This window comes from Sarcophilus harrisii, chromosome 4, assembly GCF_902635505.1.
Source record: "Sarcophilus harrisii chromosome 4, mSarHar1.11, whole genome shotgun sequence".
Lineage (NCBI taxonomy): Eukaryota > Metazoa > Chordata > Mammalia > Dasyuromorphia > Dasyuridae > Sarcophilus > Sarcophilus harrisii.
Genome location: NC_045429.1, coordinates 189,618,275 through 189,636,299, shown reverse-complemented (window position 1 = coordinate 189,636,299; position 18,025 = coordinate 189,618,275). Strand labels below are relative to the sequence as shown.

At 38.8% G+C, this 18,025-nt stretch overlaps 1 protein-coding gene across 7 annotated transcripts in view; it reads right to left on the bottom strand.

Moving 5' to 3' along the window:
- The window catches only part of FYN (FYN proto-oncogene, Src family tyrosine kinase), a 233,778-nt gene that overhangs the window by 81,095 nt on the left and 134,658 nt on the right, over nucleotides 1-18,025 (bottom strand). Inside the window, exon 1 of one of the 7 annotated variants that reach the window (XM_031964399.1) lies at nucleotides 7,589-7,826. The exons of 4 other annotated variants lie outside the window; for them this stretch is intronic. The gene's annotated coding sequence lies outside the window, so the exon portion shown is untranslated. Of the gene's footprint in view, nucleotides 1-2,586; nucleotides 2,599-4,358; nucleotides 4,957-7,588; nucleotides 7,827-18,025 lie in introns of those variants that run through there. 2 more of the 7 variants (XM_031964398.1, XM_031964396.1) reach the window with 2 other exon arrangements.

Sequence of the window (18,025 nt, the reverse complement as noted above, 5' to 3'; positions counted from 1 at the left end):
ACCCTCTCCATTATTTATAATACTCATACTTATTTATATTATAATATAAATTTATAATATTACATATTAATATATAATATTTATAATATAATATAATATGGGATCTCATCAATGTGATTAGGGCCTCCAGAGAGGCAGAGCTTGACCTCTCATCCATGCCTGTCTATCCTAGTGACTGTCTTGCTGGTGGCACCCCATAATTTTTGTCTGGTCACACGCTGGTTTAGTTAGTTCCTTGTTTATTTTAGGAACAATTTTTGGGGGGATTACTTTCCCATGATTTACAATTATAAATAACTAAAAATAAAAGTGGATCTTATTTAGTTTAGTATTATTGAAGGGACTCTGCAATTTCCCAAAGGAAATACAGCCTCCTCTGTTCCTCTCTAGGTAAAACTCATTGTCCAATTTAAGAATGGCTCTTTCAAATAGATGGAACTAATGGTACTGATGTACAGACAAACTGTTTATTGTAGGTTGTATAATAACCATTCTTTATCTGGTTGTTTCTTTTTGTAATGAAGTTAGATGAAACTTTTGAATGATTGTTGTTCATTTCTTTCAGTTGTGTCTGACTCTTTGTACCCCATTTGGAGATTTCTTGGCAAAGATACTGGAGTGGTTTGCTATTTCCCATTCCAGCTCATTTTACACATGAGACAAGCAGGGTTAAGTGACCTATCACATAAGTGTTTGAGGCTAGAACTGAACTCCCACCGATGAGTCTTCTTGATTTCAGGCTCAGCCCTCTGTTCACTGCATCACCTAGATGCCCTCATTGGAAGGATTATAGATCCCCAATTAGGTGGGTCTATAATGTTTCAGGATTTGAGGCAATGTCATCTACAAATAGAAGCAGTTAGAAAACCTCACCAGTTAAGTCCCTTTGCAAATTAAACTCTGTGCTGCATCTCCAATGTGTAAGTGGTAAATATGCATTTTCCTGTTTTATGTTTCACTTGATATCAATAATCAGAGTCACAAAAGATTCTTTCTCTTGCGTCTCCTTTCCAGCCTACCTTCCTCCCTTTCTTCCTTGCTTCTTCCCTTCCTTCCTCCCTCACAAATTTGGTCTCCTTATATCATAAATGAGAAGCATAGCAGTCACTCGTGGGCCCACTCTTTCTATGGCTTGGCCCAGAAGTGCCTTATTTTCATCTTGGGCAGATTCGCCCAACTTTAGGCAGCCTCATGGTCCCCCACTTATGGGTACTGATGCCAGACTTTGTATGGATACTAGGTCTGCTTAGCCCACTGAAGCCCACAACTCCCAAACAGCCTCTGCCTCCATGTAGAAAGGATTAAAAGGCATGTACTATCAAACCTGGCAATACATGACATCTGTGGAGGAATCTTCACAGGATAATAGGATCCTGGATTTAGGGCTGGAAGGTTATCAGTCCAAACTCTTCACTTTACAGAGGAGGATTAGCTGATGCTCTGAGAGCTTGTGACAAAGACACATTGTAAGTGACAGATGAGTTTTGAATTTAGGTCTTCTGATTCCAAATCTAGCATGATAATATATTGTTTCTTTTGTGTTAGTGTCACAAAACACAGGCAACACCTTGCTGTAAGAGGAGTGTGTTACAGCCCTGCTGATCACCTTTTCCTCTGAAATTGTCTCTCTGACACTGCTTGGTTTTCACTCAAATGTTTCTTCTCAGACTCGTTTTCTGGATCCTCATCCCTATCTTAGCCCCTACTTGAATATATGTATCCCGAGGTTTTTTCCTCAGCTTTCTTCTCCCTTGATTCTCTCTTTTGGTGATCTCATCAGTTTCTATGGGTTACATCATCTCTAGCCTGACTTAAAGATTTCCATATCCAGTTCTATTATATTTCCTGATCACTAGTATCATTCATTACTAGCTGCTTATTAGACACTTCCAACTGGCTGTCCCATTGATAGCTCAAACTCAACATATCCAAAACCAGGACTCATTCTCTCTCCTTCTAAATTACCTTGTAAATTGCTGCTGAGGGCACCACCTTGGTTCATAATCTTGGATCATCCTTCACTTCTCACTTGTCCAAACTGCTTCCACAACATTTCTCATATCCATCCCTTCTCTTCATTCATTTGGGGACTATCCTACTTCAGCTTGTCATCCCCTAATAAGTCTTCCTGCCTCAAATCTCTCCCCTCCACCATTTGTTTTTCCACACAGGTACTAAAAAAGCACAAATTTTTGACCAAGTCAAACTTCATTGATTCACTCGTTTTTTGTGGACATCATGGGAGTTTCTGACTTATTCTACCATATTCCCAGAATGCAATTTGATTCCTCTACTATCAAACAAAAATTTTTCATTGAGGTACTTCACAATCTAGTTCCAACTTTCTTTTCCAACTTTGTTATATATTTCTCTTTGTCATGCTCTAGCCAAATTTGGGGGCCTTGTTCTTTTCTCCTTACACGCAGCAACCTACCACCCATCTCTCTGTGTTACAGGCTACTCCTATGCTTAGAATGCCTCCTTCCTCAGCATTGCTTCCCAGAATGCTTCAAAGCTCAGCTCAAATACCACCTCCTGTATGAGGCCCTTCTTGATCCCTCCTGCTCCTCCCCTTTACCCCACTACCAGTATTTCTCTGCCTTTGCCCTCAACTTGTCTGCATTATTCTGAGCATACTTTAAAGTGCACGTGTGGTTCCTTGTCCCCAAACGGAATTTAAACTTGGTGGTTTTCTCAGTTTCTCATTTCTTAGCATAGCAGATATTTAATAAATGCTTAGTGACTAATTTCCTCTATCAAATCAAATGCTGCTTTACAGTCAATAAACAATAAACTCATTAAGATTTTGTATTCTTTACACTTTTCAATTGTGTGAATATAAAAATATAATTTCTTTTGAAATATTACTTGTGAAAGTCTTTTCATTTTCAACATTTTCATCATTGATACCTTCAGTGAGTGTGTAGATTACTGCCAAAAATTTTCTATGGGAATGGGTTTACTGTTATTGATGTTATTTTGGTTGCTTTTTTGTGTATTACTAAGTTCCAAGAATCTTTTCTATACTTTTGATAATGTCCTCTCTTTTAGATACTTTGAAAATCAATACTGATGATAATTTATATAGAACAGAAGCTTAGCAATTGGCACAACGAGAATAAAAAAGTCCGTAAGTGAACTAAGACAGTAGATACTTGACTTTTTTGCCAAAAGGAAAGATACACACAGCTTCCAAGGACAACAGTTTACAATATAAACTCCTTTGTAAAACACGCTGAGGAAAATAAGTGAGTAATTATGAGCTGTGTTACCTAACAAGACAGTAAGATACATTGAAGGGAAAAAAAAACAAGTTTGAAATTTTTTTTGACAAAAGACTACTTAAACAAAGTCATTTCAAATGAATTTAAGGAAAGAGAACAGACAAAAAGTAGAAATGATTCTAAAAATATTCATTTAAAAAATCACCCAAACTCTTTTCACCAACAAGGAAAGCAGAGCCACCGCATTTGGAATCTTAACATCAGATGTAAAAGTATTCCTGGAGAAAGCAGAAAGAACAAGGAAGAAAACAAAGAAACTGGCTAGATTTTACCAAGGACACTTAGAGAGAGAATATGTGCTAGAAGCCACCAAATTCTGAGGGCACTGAAGAAACGATTCTTATAGCACATTAAAGAAAGGATACCCAGGTGTGGAAAAATTTTAGCCAAAAAAACTCCAAAAACCAAAATACAAACCCAACCAACCAACCAAAATAAAACAAAACAAAAAAACCCCAAGCCCTGTACAAGATATTATTCTAAATTCTATGGAGATGCAAAGCTAAGCAAGAAATCCCTTCCCACAGGATTGTATATGATCATTCAATAGGTGTGGGTGAGGATAGGAGAGAAGGGAAGCATGGAAATAAGGCCCAATATAAAAAGTACCATAGGAAAGCCACAATTAAAATATTATTATGGGGAATAAGAAGAGAGCAATATGAAAAAAAAAATTTCCCCAACTACATGTAAAAAACAAATTTTAACATTTAAAAAAAATTTGAATTCTAAATTCTTCCCTCCTCCCTGAGACAATTTGCAATTTGATATAGGTTTATACATGTGCAATCAGGCAAAACATATGACCATATTAGTCATGACTTTGGTCATGACACTGACCAAAAAAAGCACCAAATTCTAACCCACTAAAAATAATTAAGTGAAAAATAGTACACTTTGATCTGCATTCTGAATCCATCAGTTCTACCTCTGGAAGTGGATGGCATTTTCATCATAAGGAATCATTTCATTATTATATTAATTATAATTCTTCACTGATCAGAATAACTAAATAATTCACAAGTGATACAGTATTGTTGTTACTCTGCACGGTATTCTAGTGGTTCTGCTCACCTGATTTCATCAGTTCATGTAAGTCTCCAGGTTTTTCAGGATGGAGCAATCTAGTTTGGGAAGAGAGGACTATACATGGGAAGAGAAAGACTCTTGAGGAAAGTGGCATTTGAGCTGGAACTTGAAGCGACAATAGAATTTTAAAAGGAAAGAAACTTGAGAGGAGCCATTCCAGGTGGACATAGAAGCAGATGTAAAGGCATGGGGGCATATAGATGCAAGCATATTTGGTTAACAAGAAGCAGTCTATTTGGTCTAGAACACCAGGGACTTACAGGAAAGAAGTAGGAGATAAAATTGCAAAAGTAGGTTGGGCCGACATCTACAGATAGATGTAAAGAGTCTGGATTTGATACTATAGCCCATAGGGAACAACTGAATGATGGGAGATGTTCTTGGATGTAGTAGGAGAACTTGGCTTTTTAAAGCTAAGTTCTTCAATAGGTCTCATTTTGACTAAGGCTGCACCTATTCAATATATTGCTTTCTTCCTCTCATCCTCCATAACAACACTTGATTGTGGCTTTCCTATGGTACTTATTATATTGTGCTTTGATTAATAGTTATTTCCATGCTTCCCTTTTCTCCTATCCTCACCTAGTTAAAAGAAAAATTAATAACTAAATAAATATGGGAGGGGAAGACTCTCAGGGTTTCTGACAAAAATGGAGTGTTTGTGACTCAAATCTAGTCACAAATATTTACTAGTTGTGAGATGCAACCTTTGTTTGCCTCAATTTCCTCATTTGTAAAATGGGAATTATTATGAGATAATAGTTGTAAAGCACTTAGCATAGCTTCTAGCACATTACTATATAAATGTTAGCTATCATTACTATTATTAAATTAAAGTGGTATCAATTGGAATTGAGAAAAGTGATTATAGGATCATGGATCTTGAATTGGAAAGAACTTCAGAGGCCTTCACCTCAACCTCCCTCATTTTCAAAGGTGAGCAAACAGTGCTGGGAAAGTTTTAGCCCAAGTTCACATAGATAGGATGGTAGGATTTGAACTGAGGTTCTCTGATATTAGCTAGAGATCTTTCCATTGTGCCATAAAGGTGAGAAAAACCTCAAAGACAGAATTTTCTGAACTCAGGGACTTGGATAGAGGAAAGTACAAAGAATAAGCCAAAGATGATTCTGGAATTTTGAGCCTGAATGAATGAGAGAATCATAGTGCCTTTAACAGAAATAGGGATATAGGAGGAGTTGGGGAGTGGAGGGGATAGGATGTAAAATTTAGTTTCAGATATGTTTAGTTTGAAATGCAGGAGACACATCCAAGTGTAGATTCCAGCAGGCAGCTGGAAATGTGGGACCGGAGATAAAGATTTAGAATTTATTTGTATAGAGGTCATAGCTGATGCTCTGGGAGATGGCCAAGGAAGAAAGAATAAATGGAAAAAAGAAAAAAGACAGAACTTGGGGGGGGGGAGTGCTCACATTTGGGGGAATGAGGCAAGAGGATTTATAGCCATGAAAAAAAAAATGATTAGACAAAATGCTATCCTGGGCAGTCAGAAACAATTTCAAAGAGGGAATGATGGAAAGGGTCAAAGGCAGCTAGACAAATCAGGAGGGAAAATTGAGGCAAGACCATTGGATTTGGCCTTGAGGCCATCACTGGGAACTTGTGAGAAAACAGTTCCTGTATGATGTCAGGCAATTAGCTAGAAGGTTGATGGGTCTGAAGTTCAAATGTGACCTCAGACACAAACTAGCTGTGTGAGCCCGGGTTAAGTCACTTAACTCTGCCTCAGTTTCCTTATCTGTAAAAGGAGCTGGAGAAGGAAATGGCAACCATTCCATTATCTCTTCCCAAAAAAAAAAAACCCAAAAGGGGTCACAAAGAGTCAAACACTATTAGAACAACAACAAAAATTTTGTGTAATGGTGGTTGGGGAACCTAAATTACAATTTCTATGAATATATCCTAAATCCTAAAACCTTTATTAACCATGTAAGTATCCTACACTTCTAGGTACTGAGGATTTTAAAAAAGGGGGCAGGGAGGTGTGTGAAAGTGGGAATGACAGCTCTTATCCTCTAAAAGTCTATAACCTAAGTGAGGAGTTTAGTGAAAAAAGGTCTGGATTTATATAATTGACAGTAAAACAGATTTTTTTTTTCCCCAATCATGACTAGCACACATTCATTCGGAATTTTAAATTGGGAAGCAAATGTTTTTTTATAGATGAGAAAAGTCCCTTCCACACCACTGAAAAAGGATTCTAAAATGAAAAGAAACCAAAGTAAATCCACAAGCACATCCACAATCCATTGAAAAGTTAATTACAGTGAAAATATTTGTGTAAAGCCTTGTGCTTTCTTTCCTCCCACCTGGGGCAACAGGGCTAATCAGTTCCTGACACAAAAGCCAAAAGAAGCCAAATGAGCTGAGCCTGACTTGATCGGGCTCCTTGCCACATTGCAAATTTCTGAGCAGATGAGTCAAGGGGAAAATGCCTGCACTGCACTATATGCCTCAGCTTATGCCTGCGTTGCGGTGGGCCCTTGTTTATATTTACCTCGGTGCTGCTTTTGCAGAGGGATTCCTCTATATCTAACAGAGTTCTTGATGTATGTCAACCCCAAGGCATCACTTAATCAATCAATAACAATTTCCCAAGTACTTGCTATGGGCTGGACACTGTGTTTAACATTAGGGAAGAAAGGTAAAACACAATTCAAGAAGCTCAGTGTAGTAGGGGAATCAATATGCAAACAACAGGGAATCTTTTAAGGGTAATCCATTGGCTAAAAGGGATGGCATGAAGGGAGATTAGGAAAGGTTTCCTGGAGAAGGTGGGATTTAGCTTGGAAGCTAGGGAAGCCAAGAGGCAGAGAGGAGGAAGGGAGGATGTGGTTAGCTCTGTGATACCTGCCTCTGAATGTTCTTATATCGTACTTTTAGAAAAATGGGCTCAGAAGCAGGTTAGCCAATTAGATAACATGTATGTGTACTCAAATTCAGGACAGCTAGGTGATGTCAGTCTTGGAGTAAGGAAGACTCATCTGCATGAATTCAAATCTAGCTACAGATACTTACTAGTTGTGTGACCATTTGCAAGCTACTTAACCCAGTTTGTCTCAGTTTCCTCATCTGTAAAGGAAAGAAATGGCAAACACTCCAGTATCTTTGCCAAGAAAACTCCAATGGAGTCATCAAGAGTTGGAAATGATTGAACATACATACACGCTCATGAATTCAGCCATATAACTCACTTCTTTCTCATTTGATCCTTTTTCTTCCCACCTTCCTCCAATTTAAACACTTTCATCACCCTTTATTGAACAAGAAAATGATGTATGTTTCAAGTCTCTTCCACTTCTGTGTGATCTCCTAAGATCTATTCTGAAACCCAAGGAGGGCATCTTTCTCAAGTGAATTATGGAGCAGCATGCAGTAGCACAGGATGAGCAGTACAGCTTTCATCCAAACTAAATATGCTTCAAAATTTTTAATCTTCTCCCTCTCCTCCCTCCCTTCCCCAAGAACATTCTTCCTCTGCCAGCTGGTCATCCCTGATTAAGCACACATATACCCCCACTCATTCCATATACATCAGTCACTTCAGAGAAGGGGGGGAAATAGGAGAATTATGACATCACAGACATCTCTGAAAACATTTGAGTGGTAACTAAGTGTTTAAAAAAAAGTCAGGGGAACAGAAGTTTGGTGTTGGTATGGGATTTAGGGCCAGAAAAGTGACTTGGAAATCATTTACTTTAATCGGCTCATTTTACAGATGGAAGTTTTCCAAGAAAGAGTTATGACAAAGTCTCTTAGAAAACAAGAGCAGGAGTGTAAAAGGGAGGAAGGAGAACAGGATGAAGGCCAGATTGACAGCTTTCTTTTCAGCTGGGGTAGTTGAGAGAAAATATTTTTTCCTAACTCAGGGCCCCAATTAACTAGGCAGTGATGGGAAAGAATTAGAGTATGGGATTTCTTGACACATCTATAACATCAATTCATTTTTATCTGGTCTTTACTCATAAGAATGAATGTAACAATTAAAATCAAACTCTAGACATGATGAGGAAATCAGGCCATAATGACTACAGGTTTAGCTTCTTTGCACTTTCCCATTTAGCTGCCTCACAGAATCATGGGTTTAGAGCTGAAAGAAAATCTGAAATGAAGTCAAGGAGGTCTTTAGCAAGACAGGAATTTGAACTTGCATCCTCAGGTTCCAAGTCCAAAGCACTTTCCACTGATAGATGAAGTCTCCTGATCCAAGTAAATGTTAAAATAACTGTAAGAATAATGTTGAGGTTCCATTTTAAAAATATATATATATATATATTATTAGAGGCAAGTTCAATCTTTCAAAAATCTAAAATTAATTTTTAATTTGTACTTATTTGGGAAGGGGAGAAACATGTCACTCTCATATCTAAGGTAAGAAGAAAGAGAAAGAAAGGAAGAGAAAAAAGATGATATTTAAGTTTCTTATTTTTCCAGAATCCCTAAATCCCAGCGTTTGCAGGATTTCCTTCCCACATGTCATTACAAAAGTCTGTGAGGGTCACCATCCCAGGCCCTCTAGCAGGGTGATGCTTCAGGATGTGAAGCCACATCCGGGAGATTCCTAGCGGAGGTCTCAGAGGCTGTTGGGTTCCGGGCTTGTCAGGCTCACATCTGTACACAGTGTTCCACAAAGCTGCCTTAAGGGGCTCACTGAATCAAGGGAAAAGCTTCCCTCAGAGTGGGTTGGGATCGTATTGACAACATCTCTCCCTGCCTGCCTAATCTCCTGGTAGCATGTAGTCACAATGAGAACAAAAATAAAATCTCTACTTCCCCCCATGGGGACATTTCAGACACTGCCTTGTTTTTTAGATAGAGAAGGGGATACCCAAAGCTGCTCTAGGCAAGGAGTTATGGACAAATCCAAGCCTTCAGTATGCAACTAAGCCATGCTCCCCAGAGAGCCCATGCTGAAGAAATGGAAGCAAGACTGGTGGGAAAGACCTTCAGTCTAACACAAATTGGATTATAGGGATTCAACAAGGTCTGCTTTTGACATATAGTAGCCCCTGACTGTGGGCAAACCACTTAATCTCTTACTGCACTTGCAGACGATCATTCTACTTGGCTGATTATATGGTAGGCTACAATATGCTATGGCTATATATAGCATGATTATTATATATGAAAAATTTTGTAAAGTATTCGGATACAGAATAACAACAAAAATGCAACAACTCCCATTTTATTCTGCAACTTTTATGACTAATGTTGCCTAGAGTACTGAGAAGTTAATGAACTCAGGGCTATATAATCAGAATATGTCAGGCACAATTTGAATACAGATCTCTCAGGTCAGTATCCACTAATCAATTAGTGATGTCTCAAAAATATACAAAATATATAGAAGTGAAAGACAAGGCAATTTTGGGGGAGCATGAGCAGCTGGTGGAGGTGGGGACTGGGAATGCACAGAAAAGCAGGGAAAGTCTCTGAACTGAGCTTTGAAGGAAGTTTAGGATTAATTGAAGTACATTTCAGGAATGGGCAACTGTGTGTAAAAGCATACAGAAAGGAAATAGAATGTTACATGTGAGGGACAGCAAATAGACCAATTTAGCTGTTAGATTTTTTGTCTCTAAAATGCAAGTTATAGCTATCTCTAAGGATGAAGGAAGATTGCACACTGAGAGTTGCCTATACTTGATTAAATTACAGGATCTGACTCCTGTCCCCACCCCCATCCTGCCAACCCCCAAACATACACTGACCCAGTTTTTACCACCATCAGCAATCCTTTCAAACTCTGCTTAAAATTGACAGATTCCTCCATACAGCAAAAAAAGGTAGGGATGATCCTACCTCAAAGAGTTGGTGCATTTAACATGACAATACTTTTGGTTTTATTTCTTTAATATGGAATATCTCATAAGTCATTAATAGTATTATGGTTAATCTCAAATCAAAACAAATCTCAAATCAGTTGAACAATGAATGAAGATGAATTCATGTTACTTGGAGATAGGAGAGAGAAGGGGAAAAGGACAGAATTTAGAACTCAATACTAAAAAAAAAAGTTTAAAAAAATCACATAATTGGTAGAAATTAAAATATTACATATTGAAACAATTTAAACAAAGAATATTATACTCCTACAGAGGACCTCCTGTGCCACCCATCCTGAAGTGGCTAGACTTTGAACTATGTATTCTAGAATCTTGCCAATACAAGTATGAAATGTGGAACTTCCATGGGCATTCATTTTAACTCTTATTTTGACAGATGGAAAACTGAGGTCTGTGAAAATTAGGTGGGTGTGTTGCCCAAGGTCACATAAAGATTAGTAAATACTGGAAGCAGAGTTTTGGGGCTGCCAATTCCAGATTCATAATAGCAATGAGAATTGTGAATGGTCTCATATCATATGTGGATCAGCTGAATGGATCTTAGGACCTTTAGTTTGGAGAAAAGAAGAATTCAAATATATAGAAGTTCTGGTCAGAAGGGCAAAACATGGAATAATGGTTGTAAAGGGAAGAATTTAGGCTTTATATTGGGAAATACTTCCTCCTGGTTGGAGCTGTCCAAAAGTGGAATTAGTGGATTTATTCTAGAAGTCTTGCAGCAAAGGACCACTGTGGATATGTGGAGATTTTTTTTTGAGCATATTTTGGGGACTAGATGGCTTGGTTCCAGCTCAAAAAAATCTATTATCTTATCACCAAATCTTAAATGGGTATGTGAGTATAGTTTATGAGGTGGGTGGGGCTGAGGAGTTTGGGGTAGGAGCTTGTGTGGGAGGATCCCTGTGTCTGTGGGAACAGCTTCAGATATATGACCAAGTGGGGCCATGGCTGAGCCCCATCACTAACACCCCACAGCCAATGACAGTTCACTCTGCCTGGGTGTCAGGGCCATACCAGGTGGAGTGAGTCATCCTGTCTCTTGTTCTGGCCTGACATTCTGAATGAACAGTTTGGTGACAGTAACAATTATACTGGCCTTCCTGACCCGCTTGCAGAAAGGGTGATCCAGAGCTCTGCAGCTGGACCCTGTCTTAAGAAAAGGAAATTTTGTATTCAATGTTATGAACTTAGATTCATAACATTGAAGCAAGAGCCCTTTTTGACCGACAATTAAGAATTCTCTTAAAGAAGGAATTTTTGTGGTGCATTTTAAAAAATGATTCCTAAATCAAGCCATTCTCCAATTGAAAAATTGTCAATGGAGATGAAAAGACAATTTTCAGATGAAGAAATAGAAACTATTTCTAGCCATATGAAAAGATGCTCCAAGTCATTATTAATCAGAGAAATGCAAATTAAGACAACTCTGAGATACCACTATATACCTTTCAGATTGGATAGGAGGAGAGGAAAAGATAATGACAATGTTAGAGGCGATGTGGGAAAACTGGGACACTGATACATTGTTGGTGGAATTATGAATGCATCCAGCCATTCTGGAGAGCAATTTGGAACTATGCTCAAGCAGTTATCAAACTGTGCAGACCCTTTGATCCAGCAGTGTTTCTACTGGACTTATATCCCAAAGAGATACTAAAGAAGGGAAAGGAACCTGTATGTACAAAAATGTTTGTGGCAGCCCTCTTTGTAGTGATTAGAAACTGGAAATTGAGTGGATGCCCATCAGTTGGAGATTGGTTGAATAACTTGTGGTATATGAATGTTATGGAATATTATTGTTCTGTAAGAAATGACCAGCAGGATGATTTCAGAAAGGACTGGAGAGACTTATATGAACTGATGCTAAGTGAAATGAGCAGGATCAGGAGATCATTATATACTTCAACAATAAATAATACTATATGAGGATCAATTCTGATGGATGTAGCTCTCTTCAACAATGATATGAACCAAATCAGTTCCATTTGTTCAATAATCAAGAGAACCAGCTACACCCAGCGAAAGAACTCTGTGTGAACCACAACATAACATTTCTACTCCCTCTGTTTTTGTCTGCTTGCATTTTTGTTTTCCTTCTCAGGTTAATTTTACCTTATTTCTAAGTCCGATTTTTCTCGTGCTGCAAAATAACTGCGTGGATATGTATACATACATTGTATTTAACATAGACCTTAATATATTTAACATGTATTGGTCTACCTACTATCAAGCGGAGGGGGTGAGAGGAAGGAGCAGTGTGACGACCACACTAGCATCCAGGACATCCCAGAATCAGCTGGAGTCAGGATAAGCAAAAGTCCTAGTCTTTATTCTTGGTCTTTAGACGTAGGATTGAAGAGGATGGAAGCAGATTTACCGCGACTACCTTCTTCCCCGTCTACCTCCAAGAGTCTGTCCCTGGCTAGTCTTACTCCATCCCTTAGTCCCTCCTACAATCCTCTGTATACACCAATCATTGAGCCAGCACAGAATAGTGGGAAGGACCATTTTCCAAGCATATGCCCATAGAGTATTGTCCAATCATAGTTAGCCTCAAGTGCTCAGCAGTCCTGACCTTAGTGCATCAATTCAATAGTTTTAGCCCTCTACAGAGGGGAAAAGTTGCAACAGAACATTTTGCAAGGATCATTGCTGAAAAATTACCCATGCATATAGCTTGTAAATAAAAAGCAATTTAAAAAAAGATTTTAAAAAATGATTTTTTAGGAATACATGTTCTTAATAAATTATAGTACTTCTATGGCATATTACTAATTCTTGATTTGTTGTTTTGGCCATTTCAGTAGTCCTGGCTCTTCATGACTTCATTTGGGGTACTGGAGTGATGTGCTATTTCCTTCTTCAGCTCATTTTCCAGATGAGGAAACTGAGGAAAACATGGTTAAATGATATGCCCAGGGTTACACAACTAGTGTCTGAGACAATATATTTTCCCTTGCAATAATTACATGAAGGTAGAATAGAAGCCAAGAGCCCTGTCTCCACTGGGAGAGGGTTTGGGAGGTGAGAGGGCTGTTTTTTAAGCTATCATTTACCTATACTCCAATAAACAATACTATGGGCACACATAAAGATTGCAGAATGGAGCCTATTTTAAAAGTGCTGAGAGAGTACTTTATATGGCACAAGAAAAAGTAGGAATAAACTCCTTTGACCACCTATGGATATATCTTACAGGACCATCTTAAAAGTGAAGAGGATGGGTAGTGGTACATACTAGACAGCAAAGGAATAGGATAATTCTAAGTTACACTCACAAAGTTTGTTTAAGAGATTTCTGTTTGGCCCCCTATATCCTTTTGGAACAAGAGTCTTTATCTTGCTCAAATAACTTCAGAAATGCAAAGTTTCATCCTTTACCTCTGCTTCTCTTTTTCCTTCTTTTTATTTTTCTGTTCCTTAACACTGACTTTTGTCAAAGTACTTAACAAAACAATGCAAATGATAATCACAAGTGTTTGGATGTTAAAATATAGGTGTGATGACCCCCCTCCTCCCCTAAGTAGGGGAGGGAAAAGAATAACATTAATATAACACCTACTATGGAGCAGATATTATGCTAGGAACTTAAATATTGATCTTCACCATATGCCTGTGGGGTAGGTGCTATTATTACCCCCATTTTACAGTTGAGGAAACTGAGGCAAACAGAGTGTTAAGTGGCTTGCCCTGGATCACAAAGCTAATAAATATCTGAAACCTCATTTCAACTCAAAGTATGAATGCCTTAATTTATTATTGCCTCTAAGATCGAATGGATAGAGGCACTCAGTGGATAGAGTGCCCAGTCAGGAGAGAACTGAGTTCAAATCCAACCTCAGACACTAGCTATGTAATCCTGGGCAAATCACTTAACTCCATGCCTTAATCCACTAGAAAAGAAATGGCAAACCATTCTAGTACAGGGTCACGAAAAATCAGACCAAACAGAACAAGAACAACCTCTCTGATAAAATGCAAACTCTTTTGTTTAGAACTAAAAGCTCTGCACAAACTGGTTTTAATCTACCTATCTAGGTAACCTATCAATGACATCTCTTTGTTTATATCATACACTGGAGCAGAACCATCCTATTTGCTTTTCTTCTCTCCCACCTCCATACTTAGGATATCACACAGGCTCTCCTTTGTGCCTGGAAAATTCTCCACCCCTTAAAATTTTTAGTTGCATTCAAAACTCAGTTCAAGAGCCACTTTTTTTTTTTTAAAGGATTTTTTCTTGACTCCTCCAGTCCTTCTTATCTCCCACTCAACCTAAAAATATTTATTTCCTCATTTTTCATTTATTTCCTTTATTCATTTATTATTTCCTTATCTGTATGTGTGGGGTACAGAATTTGAATGAGTATCTAAATGAAGGTAAGGACAGTACATTCTAATCTCAGTTCAAGAGCCACCCTTTAAAGGATCCTTTCTTGACTTCCCAGTCCTTATCTCCCACTCAACTTAAAAATTTTATTCATTAATTTATTTATTTATTATTTCCTTATCTGTATGTGTGGGATACAGGATTTGAATGAGTATCTAAATGAAGGTAAGGACAGTACATTCTAATCTCAGTTCAAGAGCCACTTTTTTTTTTTAAAGGATCCTTTCTTGACTTTCCAGTCCTTCTTATCTCCCACTCAACCTAAAAATATTATTTATTCATTTATTTATTTATTATTTCCTTATCTGTATGTGTGGGATACAGGATTTGAATGAGTATCCAAATGAAGGTGAAAATAAGGACAGTGCGTTCTAATCTGGACATGACCTTCTCTGTATTAACATGCTATATGGTATTCCAAAGGCTTTGTTAGGGTCCAGATAAAAAGCATTTTCCTTTCTTCACAGGCTCCCTGTGCCTTAGGTTACAGCTTTTAGAATATATATGGGGTGATACATGCATATATGAAGTGAGATACCAATTTATAAATGGAGTGGTTTGTAGCTCAGGGAAACTAGGGGCTCTTCTTATTGGCAGCCTTTCTGCCAGGTGAGGATGGGGGAGAAGGGTGTTAAGGGTGGTAGAGGGCCATGTGACTCATTATGACTCAGTTTTCACCACATCTGGAAGCAGACCTTTCAGAGTCTGTAGAAAAGGTGGCAGCACGGGAGTCACTCAAGAAGTGGGTGATGAATAGTTGTAGCCAATGTAACTGAAAGCCCAGCAAAGACAAAACAAACAATCAAAGTAGGCCATTGTGGAGGAGATGGCGGAGCCCAGGGCTGAGTCAAACCACCTCATCCTGGCACAAGGTAGAGAGAAGGGAGGACCTGTCTTTATTTATCTCTTTGGTTCTTCTCCCTTTCCAACTTTCCTCCTTTTCAGCTGTCCAGGATCTCGGTGGAAATTCAGCTTAACCCCCCCCCCCCAATATGTGCCTTTTCATGGGTGCTTAGGGTGGGATAGAAAGCCATAACGGCCTGCAGGGCCTAAAAGTTTGGTTCCCCATATACTGACAATCCTGCAAAAATATGCTTCTTTTCTAAAGTTGAGCATCTTTCTACTCTTTTTGTCAATGGGCTGTAAAAAATAAACAAACAAAAAACAAACAAAAAAACCCCCCAAAAGGCCGACTCTGATCACCACGGCCCCCAAAGGGAACCGGGGAAAGTCAGTGTCCCATTTGGGCAGCCCGAGCAGAGCCGGCCTTGCTTAAGGCGCAGTTGTTGTGGGGGAGCTGGCCTGGTGCAGTGTGGGGGTGGGATGGGGTCCGAGGTCACCAGGCAAAGCCGCAAGGAAATGCATCCGCACAAAGCGGCTGTGGGAGCAGGCGTGATCACACCCCCTCTCCTCCCACCCCCCAAGCTGAGCAGCCTCAATCCACCGAGTCAAACAAAGGGGCCTCTGCCGAGCTCCTATTTAGTTTCCTCGCCAGATGACTCGGTAAACGTTCGCAGAGAGGGAATTCTCCTGCACTTTCCCCCAGGTGCCAGCCCCAGTCACAAAGCCTGACGCTCACAAGAGAACTGTTCGGTTCTGCACACATCTATTGTATCCAAGATCTACTGTAACCTATTTAACACGTATAGGGCTGCTTGTCATCTGGGGGAAAGGGTGGAGGGAAGGAGAGGAAAAATTGAAATAGAAGGGAGTGCAAGGGATAATGTTGTAAAAGATTACCTGGCATGGGTTCTGTCAATAAAAAGTTATTAAACAAAGAAAAAAAAAGAAAGACTGACGCTCTTTAAAGAAATAGCCTGGAATTTGAGGGTGGGGAGGAAAGGGGAAGGATTTTTTTTTCACGGCTCCCCTTCTTTGCACGAGTCTAGAGAATGACTTTCATAGGTCAATTTCTTTGGTTTCTCTATTTGTTGCTTTCCGAAGTCAAAGGTTCTCACCATCCATGGCCTAGAAAATTTACATGGGAAGCCATCTGCCCGCTGTGTTTTGCAACGGAAGCTTATTATATTTTGGTAGAGAGAGCCCTGAAACTGACTTGGTGTTGAGTGTTGCACCCAAGACAGCAAAGAAATACTCCCCCGGAGATGACAACTTTTTCATCCCCTAGTAAGGATTTCAAAGCTGCCCTGCCATGTGTTCTTTTGGGGGAGAACACAAATAAATAGGCAATAAGTGCATAATCTCCTTCAACCTGTGGTAGCCTCTACCTAGAGGGCAGCAATACCAAAGAAAGCTCATGCCCTCCTCCTGGTCTCAACCTACAAGTACTGGCCTGGAGCTTTCACAGATTAGCAGAACATTAAAAAGTAGTTGTTTCCACCGTTTATCCCATATCCCATGCCCATATACTGTGCCTGAGGAGGCAGAGGGACATGAAAGCAAAGGAAAAGAAGGTAGAGTAAGACATCCTTATCATAGTTTTTTTTTTTTTTTCCTCCAGTTAATAGATCTTTTTTCTTCAGATACTTCTTTTTCTTTTTTTGCTGAGGCAATTGGGGTTGTCACTTGCCCAGGGTATTAAGTGTCTGAGACCAGATTTGAATTTGGGTCCTCCTGACTTCAGGGCTGATGCTCTATTCACTGCAACGTGTGTGTCGTCTAATAGTAGTCATTGGAGGAGGAGAAAAGAAAGAAAAAAAGCAAGTTTATGATACTTTATTATAGTTTAAAAAGAATAGCAAATTGCACATGATTTGCAATTTCATGTGCAATCCTCTTTTTTCAAATCTACGGTTATGAAAATGCCTGTTTTATTTTTTATTTTTAAAATAAATAAAATATTTTAATTTAAATTAAAATATTTTATTTTTAAAATAAATTAAATTTAAAAATTTAAAAAATAAAAGATAAGGACAAATGGGAGTCCAAAGCGAGCTTATAAGCATGCAAACTTCACTGTTTCCAACATGAGAAATATTAGCCACAGAGAACTATCTACAGTCAGAGCTCATGATGAATATCTAGAGTTAGGGTTAACCTCAAATGCTAATGTGAAAAATGTGTGAGGAGTAGTCTTTGTGCTTAAGCAAGTGCAAATGAGAAGAACATCATTTGTATTCCCTCAACTTATTGGGATATCTATTTCCTGGGATTATAGATCAGGTTTGTCTGTTTTGTCCTTTGAATATTGACATTCTGGTACTTCTGTCCTGTGTTTCCCTGGACATGCCTCTTGCTTGCTGCATGATCATAAATGACTCCTGGCCTACTCTGATTTGACCTCTGAGCTCTCATTACCAGAATCCTTATCAATCCAGATGGTTGTATACCATCCTACTAGCAAAGCAATCTGTTCCATGGATGCTGTGTACCCTAACCTATAGCCTTTCCTACTCCCACCTACAAAAGTAGCAACATTATTTACTCTTTTTTTG